Source organism: Cydia fagiglandana, chromosome 11 (assembly GCF_963556715.1).
Source record: "Cydia fagiglandana chromosome 11, ilCydFagi1.1, whole genome shotgun sequence".
Classification (NCBI taxonomy): domain Eukaryota; kingdom Metazoa; phylum Arthropoda; class Insecta; order Lepidoptera; family Tortricidae; genus Cydia; species Cydia fagiglandana.
Genome location: NC_085942.1, coordinates 510,695 through 520,495, shown reverse-complemented (window position 1 = coordinate 520,495; position 9,801 = coordinate 510,695).

Below are 9,801 nucleotides of genomic sequence, written 5' to 3'. Positions count from 1 at the left end.
TAAGATTTTTGAAGAATAAGATTTGTTTCTGTATCTTTAGGTATTTAAAGCGTACGCTTACAACATGACTCACGCTAGACCGGGCCGGGCCCAGGCCGAGGCCGACATGTCATTTTCCATTACGGCTAATCGGTGATCACTTGGTGCTTTCCATAGAAAACGAAGCCCCGGAAGCACCGGCCCGGCCCATGCCCGGTCTAGCGTGAGTCATCCTTAATGGGGTAAGGTATTTGATGTATTATTACCTACCTGAAATAAATAGTATAAAAAGTAACATTTCGCTTTAAAGGTATGTTCCTTTTAACCAAAAATTACATCGGGAATACCGAAAGTAAAACAGAAGTGCTATAAGTAGGTAGGTATATGAATAATTGCGTCGATCAGTTGCCTAAACGTTTGAATAAGAAATGCCTATTTTAAAATAATCATGAAGAACCATTAATATTTTCAATTAATATTTACCATTACGGATATTAACATTTTTACAATGGAATAAAAGATGGAATTTTAGTTACTTCGATTATACTTTTAATATTTTTATAAAATTCTATAAAAGTTTTGCTGATAAATCGTGTTCATACCCAAATGAAGCTTGTTTGAAACTGATACGACGAGTGATATGCGAAGACTTGTGTATTTGGGGTCAGCGGTGGTCGCTGCCTGTAACTATATTTTACACCTTGTTATATAAAGATGTCCCATCTTTCTTGTATATATATATATCCTTACTTTGCAATTACCATCCATACTGACGGACAATATCATTGGTTTTGATTTAAATGCCATCTAGTGAGTTTCCCTCAAACTGTTATTAATATAACTCAAAGTGATGTGCTCACGGGTTTCAAGTTCAAGTAATGCAACGAAATAACGCTAGATGGTGTTAACCTTAATTATACATAGTGCTGCAGACATTGTGCACTAGATGGCGCTGTTATTAATATTTTGAGTTACAATTTACAATGTCGTTGAGTTTTCACTTCTGCCGGCACTTTTTTTTTTCACTTTTCTAGGGGTGTACGCCATGTTCGCGTCCGCAGCGCCGCCACCAGGCCAGGCGCTTCGTAAGGCAGACCGGTTGGAGGAAATCATACACCTCGGCCTGTTCCCGGACAAACCCAGGAGCATGTCCTTCTTGGACTACTTTCGCAACTTTACAGGTCTGAGTGTTCAGCAAGCATTCTCGCTTACATATTACCTAAGTCATATTTGGAGCATTCCATGAAATTGTCTACCGTTTGTCCCGTACAAACGCGAATTTTCTGAAGATTTGCAGGTATAAGAGTTTCCTATTCTATATGACATATGGTCAAATATATTTAAATGCCAAAAAAAGTCGCAACACAGGAAATCAAATGCGTTAGTTGAATCATCGAGAGCGTGGAATTGCATGTAGTAGTATTGTTTGTTTACAGGAATTCTATATTTGAATTTTCTATTTTCTTGTACAGCTTGGCAAAAAAGAGTAGAAATTAAAAAGTGGCAACACTGTAGTGTCGTCCCTTTCAAACCAATTTATATAAGAAAACGGGACGACACTACAGTGTTGCCACTTTTTAATTTCTACTCTTTTTTGCCAAGCTGTACTATCAGCATACAAAGAGGTTGTTATTAGTGATGTACCGACTATTGATTTGGCCGACTAGCCGACTAGCCGACTAATCGGCGCTCGAATGGCCGATTAGTCGGCCGACTAGTCGGCTAGTCGGCCAGATCATTAGTTTCGTATAATATCAGGTGAAAAACAATAGTTTTGCTCGCTTGCGCTATTCATATATTAGCTTGGCTAAAAGGTGTTCTCTACAGCTTCAAAGACCTATCACAAGAATCCTCGTTCTATTTCTGTCTTTCTTTTATTTTGCGATCCTGAGCAGACCGTCAGTAGGTACAACTTGTAGGAGGTATTTCCAAGGCTCTATTTCTCGTACGTAGTCGCCAGTTAAGAACCTACCCCCTGTGGTCAGCGTCTTTACGAGCAACGTGCCCTGTTTATAAGTCTCTAAATTTCAATAACATTAATAGTTCCCCATGGTTCCTCCATTAAAAAAAAACAAAAACTAAATTATAATACAATCCTTTAAGTATATAGAACTTGGCCATGAAATTACACGAGAATCAGTTGAGATCGACCTGTAGAGGAAATCACCAGCCTACCACCATACGATAACGATCAAACGGTCAATTATATGAACACAAGTTTTCACACCCTGAATAGGTATTTTGGTAAAATAGACATAAAACATATGGTAAATATTGACAGTTGGTTTCTTTTTTCTGTTTTTCTTTCACTAAGAAGGTGCCGACTAATCGGCCATTTTTGCCGACTAGTCGCCGACTAATCGCCGACTACAAATGTGGCCGGATAGTCGGCTTTCCCGACTAGTCGGCGACTAGTCGGTACATCCCTAGTTGTTATATATATATCGAAGAACTAAAAACAAAAATAATGTCAGTGTGAAATTGTCAATATTATTTACGTTGTGCGTATATTTTTAACTCTGATTTGATTGTATTCTCAATTAATTATTGTGTCCGCCCGTACGACTACGAATAATTTTTATATTTAAAAAAAATATGGCTGTAAGTAATTTTGGTCCTATTGAGAGTCAAAGTAAGCAAATAATTTTCAACTGTTATAAATATTTTGAACTTGAACTGACGAAAAATTTAAACTTGCCTTACACCGCTGCCCAGTTAGTTGAAAAAGCTACAGGTGTTTGTCTCTCTACTGTTTATAACATTGTGACTGAGTGCAACAGCGAGAAATTCGCAACAACAAAGAAATTCACCTCCCCGAAGAATAAAAAGTTGCGTCCTTGTCCGTCATCAGCAGTAGACGATTTTGATCAGGAAGTCATCCGGAGAACTATATACAATTTTCATCTGTCCCATAAGCAATTTCCAACCTGAAAGGGACTCCACTCTGTGTTAAAATCCGATATAGATTACAAATTTGGCATTTCCACCTTACGAAAACAAATACAAAAATTTGGATTTAAATGGAAAAAGACCGAGGACAACCGAAAAATATTAATGGAAAAACACAACATACGACTGCTAAGAATAAATTACCTTACCAAAATTGCGGAATATCGATCTCAAGATAGACCACTAGTTTATACTGATGAAACCTACATCCACACTTCACATGTGTCCGGAGAAGCTTGGACCGATGGAACAGAATTTGGTGTAAAAAAACAAATCAGTACAGGCCAGCGGTTAATAATAGTGCACGCAGGAGGAAAAGATGGTTTTATTCCCAACGCTTTGTTAATGTTTAAGGCAAACCAAAAAACGGGAGATTACCATGACCAGATGAACTTTGTCAACTACGAAAAATGGTTAAAAGAAAAATTAATACCGAACCTCAAACCGAATAGCGTACTTATCGTGGATAATGCGTCCTATCACAACAAACTTTTGAATCGTGCTCCAACGTCAAATTCTAATAAACAAGAAATGATGGATTGGTTGACAGAACACAACATTTCGTATAACCGGTTGATGTACAAAACCAGTTTGTATGAATTAATTAAACAAAATAAAGAGCGGTTTCGCGAGTACCTTTTTTTTTTATTATTATGAATGGGCTTACTCATGGCCACAGACTAGCCGAGGCGTAGACGTGGCCTACGATGGAGCGAGCTCGCCCAGAAGGTGCCTGTTCACTCTTGATTTGAAGGTTGCCGGGTTATAAGAACACGGAAATATAGACGCCGGCAAGGAATTCCATTCCTTGGCAGTGCGCATAAGGAAAGTAGAAGCAAAGCGCTTCGTGCGAATTGGTGGAATATCTACCAAGTAAGGATGGAAACCGGCCGTGCGTCTAAAAGTCCGATGGTAGAATGGGGACGGTGGAATAAGCTCGTGTAGCTCTTGGGCACACTCCCCGAAGTGCAACCTGTAGAATACCGACAGGCTGGCGACTTTCCGCCGATGGGCCAAAGACTGAAGCTCAGCCGTTAGCTTCTTGTCGCCAATCATCCTCCTGGCTCTGCGCTCCACTGAGTCCAAAGCGGCGAGTTGGTATTTAGCTGAGCCATCCCACAGGTGGCTGCAATACTCCATACACGACCGGACTTGAGCTTTGTAAAGTGTTAGAAGCTGTCCAGGTGTGAAGTATCGCTTCACCTTATTTAGGACGCCCAGCTTTCTGGCCGCAGTTTGTGCTTTAGACTCAATGAAGCTGCCGAAGCTGAGGACTGAACTCAGCTCCATGCCGAGGAGTTCCAGGCTGTCGGCAATAGGTACAGATGCACCCCGGAAAGAAGGAGTCAGGTCGAATGGACTCCGTTTTGCGGAAAATAGACACGTCTGCGTTTTGGAGGCATTGAACGTGACCAGATTGTCATCACCCCACTGGGAAACGAGACTAAGGGTCAAGTTCATTCGCTCAACCATGGCCTCTCTCTGTGAACGTATATCCTCCCTGCTGTCCCCTGCACTAGCCAAATATCTCTCAACAACCGTACTGTCATCTGCATAACCTACAATGCTGGGTTGCAGCATGTCGTTAATGTGGAGCAGGAAAAGGGTTGCGGAGAGAACAGACCCCTGAGGAACACCGGCGTCAATGGCCGTGAGGTCTGAAGAGCAGCCATCAATAACTACTCTGATCGACCGTTCACTCAAGAAATCAGATAGCCAGCTACAAAAGTCAGCAGGGATGCCGTATGCAGGAAGCTTGCTAAGGAGACTTGCGTGCCAAACCCTGTCAAAGGCCTTCGAGATGTCCAGTGAAACAGCAAGCGTTTCACCGTTCCTCTCGATGGCCTCGCCGCAGCAGTGCGTGACATACGCTAAAAGATCCCCAGTAGACCGACCTCGGCGAAAGCCATATTGACGGTCACTGAGCAGATCATTTGCTTCGAGGTATGCCAGCAGCTTGCCGTTAAGTACCCTTTCCATGACTTTACAGAGCATGGAGGTAATGGCGATTGGTCGGTAATTGCAGGGATCAGCACGACTACCCTTCTTGGGTACTGGCTGCACGTTTGCAAGCTTCCAGGATTTCGGCACCGTTCTTGTTTGGAGAGAGAGGCGGTACAGGCGTGTCAGTACAGAAGACAACTCAGGCGCACACTGCTTTAGTACACGTGCAGGTATACCGTCTGGTCCACTGGCCTTATTCACGTCAAGATTCTGCAGAGCTCGGCGTACCTCTTTTTGATGAATAGCAATTCTCTGCATAGAGGAACTGCATTGAGGTAGCGTAGGTGGAAGTTTTGAGCCTGCGTCTAGACGTGAATTGCTCGCAAACAGAGAAGCAAACAAGTTTGCTTTCTCTGTCGCGGAGTGGGCCAGTGTCCCATCAGGTTTCTGCAGAGGTGGCAATGTGGGTCGGCAGAAGTTGGATTCGACCGCTTTCGACAGGGACCAGAACCGCTTGCTACCAGGAGGGTAGGAGGCGAGTTTGGCCCCTATTCGACTGACGTGGTCGAATCGAGCCTTTCGAAGCACCCGTTTGCAGGACTTGGCAGCTGAGTTAAAGGCTTTTTTCCTCGCGCGAACCCTCTGTGCTCCAGCTTTGGTATCGCGGGCTAATACCCAAGCCTGGTATGCAGACTGCTTAAGGGCCTCGGCTCGAGCACAGTCCGAATTGTACCATGCTCGGGTCTTGTGATCGAGCGATAGGTCGGAGAACGGAATGAAATATTCCATTCCCTGCCGAATCACATCCGCAACAGCCTCAGCAGAACACGAGGGGTCACCCGAAGAAAAACAGACCTGCCGCCAGGGGAAAGACGCAAAGAAATGCCGCATCTCATCCCAGTCCGCTGACTCGTATCGCCATACTCTCCTCGTGCCCCTAGGGCAGAGATCAGGAGGAGAGTGGATCGACACGGATTTCACTAGACAGTGATCGGACGATCCTAGCGGAGCTGAGACCGAAACCGAGTGCCTGTCTGGATCAGTTGTCAGCAGAAGGTCAAGGCAATTGGGTGTATGGTCAGTAACATCCGGTATCCGCGTCGCAACATTTACCAGCTGGGTAAGGTTTAGGGATACAGCAAATTTGCGCGCTTCCCTCCCAGCGTGGCAAGTATTCTTGAACGGGAACAGCCACTCCTCGTGGTGGGCGTTAAAGTCCCCAAGGAATACGAGTTGAGCCGCAGGGTACCGCTGTTGGGCTTTATCTGCCATCTCAGTAAGGTGGTCAAAGAGCCTAGTTGTCTCCTGGTTTCCGCTGTGCGATCGGTAGACACAGGCATACAGAGTTTTCTCTGAGCCCGAGTCAACCATAATCCACAAAGTGGAAAACCCGGCAGCCTCAAAGCAACGGAGACGCTTGCAGCAAATGTCATCGCGGACGTACACACAGACCCCAGCACGTGCTCTGAACTTATGTTCCAGTGAGTAGCCTGGGTAGTTGAGGTACGACGCGTCCGCTGGGGTTTTGATTTGCGTCTCCGTCAAAAAGAATAGGTGCGGTTTTTCGGTTTCAAGATGGTGGTGGACCGGATCGATATTTGAGTGCAACCCCCTGATGTTGGTGAGGTGCACTTTCGATGGGAGGAAGTGCAGCCGGTGTTTAACCCTATTCTTTTTTCTTTTCAATTTCATATTTGTGGAGTGTGGGATGGGTGAAAAAATGCCTGTCGAGGTGTTGCGTTTACCATTTGGATCACTTGAGCTAATCCGGACAATGAGGAGCTCACTTGGAGACTGCGGGGACGCCCGAGCCCCCCTGAAATAACCCACCGGGTCCTCCCGTCCAGTCGCCAACTGGCACGGTGGATCTATTCCAGGATTTTTCGCTAGGTGGCGGGGCAGCCTCTCGCACGTGGCTGTCGTACAATTGGGCCCCCAACTTCCTGCGGTCGGCCACCGGCAAGACCGTGCCTCGGATCCCGCTACCCTCCAGCGTGAGCCGCTCGGCCCGACGTCACTCAGGAATCCAAAAACCGGCATTATGCAACACAACTGACAGCCAATCATCCCCCAAAGGCACTGGTACTTCCGCACATAGACGAAACGCAGCAAGGCTGCTTGGCGCCTGACTCCGGTGGGAGGGTGGTAGCAAACCAGGCGGCCCCTTGCGGGACCTACCACCGCTGGTTTGGACGTAGTTTAAGGACATACCCGGGTCCAAAAACAAATGTTGTCGCTGAACAAATGTTGGTTAGTATGAGGAGTACAGCCTACAGTTTTATTTTTTGCTCATGTTACAGTCCACACCACACACACACAGTATATTGAATTCGATTTCAAGTCCGTATATTCCACAGATGTCAACGAAAACCTAACAAAGGTACTAGAAAGGCTGGAGTTCAACGTCCTGGATCACAAGAACCTGGGGAACGTCATCAAGCTTGCAGATGAGGCGAAGAGGCTCAAGGAGTTGAAGTTGGCTGCCGGCTTGGACCCTGGGACAATGGGGGGGAAATGGGGGAATGCCACGGACGGAAGGCGGATGGAGGACATAGATAAACTGCATGTCTTCAACTATCCGGAGCATCCCGTACGAATCTTCTTTCTGGGCATATCTATTTAAACTTGTACCCACTTGCATTTTAGATTTTGGATTTTTTATATTCTTTCGACTCAGAATCACGAGCTCTTTCCCTAACATAAGAAAAAAAGTGTACCCAAAACAAGATATAATAGGCAATATTTTTACCCTTAATTTGACAAGGCTTGTACTGACATTAGAGTGATTAGACCCACTTTTCGCATTTTATCCAAATCAAGCTAGCCAAGATGACGAATACTTATTTGCAGAAAACGAAACGAAAAGCTTAGTTGTCTCTATCACTCTTCCAAATTAACGGGATAGAGACAGCGTTTCGTTTAGTTAATCTGTGAGAGATTGTCATCTTGGCCAGGACCCTGAACTAATACTAGAGTCAGACCAAGAAAAGTCTGCAGTGGTTTTGATAGCCCACGCAGTGCAAGTGTCATTTTAAACGTCTTCTATGAAATTATGACGTGTAAATAACACTTGCACTGCGTGGGCTATCAAAATCGCTGCAGACTTTTCTTGGTGTAACTCTATAGTTCGTTTTTTTAGCATTTGAAAAAACTTGAAAGAAGGTAAGCGATCTTGGCATGTCTTTTAATTGAAAAACGCTTTTTAAAACTCAATAACTATTACTTATGAAAGCAGAAGAATATAAATGATCGTATTAGATTCGTAATTGTTACATATTTGCCGTAACTTATTTTTAAAATGTGTTTTTCAATTAAAAGACACGTCAAGATTGTTTACTTGATTTCTAATGCTAAAAAAACGAAGTATAGGATTACTGAGGGTCAAGCAAGCTTGAACTCTCTACCTTTACTTTGTTGTGCTAAATTAATGGTTGAAACGTCAAACAATGTTTTTTTTGTCTCTAGTATGCTTGGAATACAAATGGCAGAAGGAAATTAATCCAGTTCATGGCGCACTCGGTGTATTCGACGAGATACGAGATCAATAAGCTGCACTTACTTAGAAAAAGGTAACATTTCTATTCAATTTCACCTACTTTAATTTTTTCAAGCTTGAGAGGAAAGGGGACGCTTTTCCTTATAAACGTAGGCCCCATTTTCTTCTCTGTATATACCTATTATTAACATTATAGAAAATACTTTTACATAATTTGATGTACATTCACCATAGCTAATGCCCCTGTCTGTTTTTTTCTAACTTTGGATAACATATTGTAAAAGTTTGTTGCGAAAAACGGATTACAATAATTGAATATTTGAAAACATCAAACGTAGGGGCATAGCTGTGGTTGATATACAACGGATAATGTCAAAAATATTTCCAATAATGTTACTCGCAATATCCAGAGAGGAAAATGAGGATGACGTTTGTATGAAAAGCCAAATTCGCGCGGGCCCTCCACTTACATCTTAAAAGTTTTCTACGGAGGTAGCCAGAGATGAGAAGAGACGTGCAGGATTTAAACATCAAACATCAAGATCAAACATTAACATCAAACATCAACATCAACATCAACATCAACATCAAGCATCAACATCAAACATCAACATCAAGCATTAACATGAACATCAATAATCAATATCAACGTCAACATCAACATCAAGCATCAACATCAAGCATCAACATCAAACATCAACATCAAACATCAACGTCAAACAGCAACATCAAACATCAACATCAAACATCAAACATCAAGATCAAACATCAACATCAAACAAAGGTGCAAAGGCAATTCAACGCGGTAACGCAGCGAGTGTGATGGGCACCTTTGCGCCGGGGATAGCGCGGGGAGGTCTCTTTGAGTAGTTTTTATATTCTTTGTTTTATTTCAGATATATTTAGGGTTGTTAGTTTTAATTTAGTATTATTTATAGATGTATTCGTAAGTATTAGTTCATAAGTTATTTATTTGTCTTTCTACTGTCTTTTTCCTATGAAATAAACTTTATTTGACATCAAACATCAAAATCAAACATCATCATCAAACATCAACATCAAACATCAACATCAAACATCAACATCAAACATCAACATCAAACATCAACATCAAACATCAACATCAAACATCAACCTTAGTGTGGTTTTACGGAGTTTCAAAGTTAGGAGGTACTTACTGCTGACTTTTTTAATACAGCTTATTAATATTTAGAATCCGTAATTCTAAATTATAACGTATCTAGAATGGATCTAGTACGTGTCGTCTCTTGTGAATATCTTGAAGTTCGAATACGGCAGTTACTGTTATATAATCTCTAATATATGTTTTCAGTTGTAGTTTATAGCTTTAATTTTAGTTTATTATTGTAATATTGTACTTAATGAAATGTAATGGGTTTATACCTTAATAAATAACATTTTTATTTATTTAT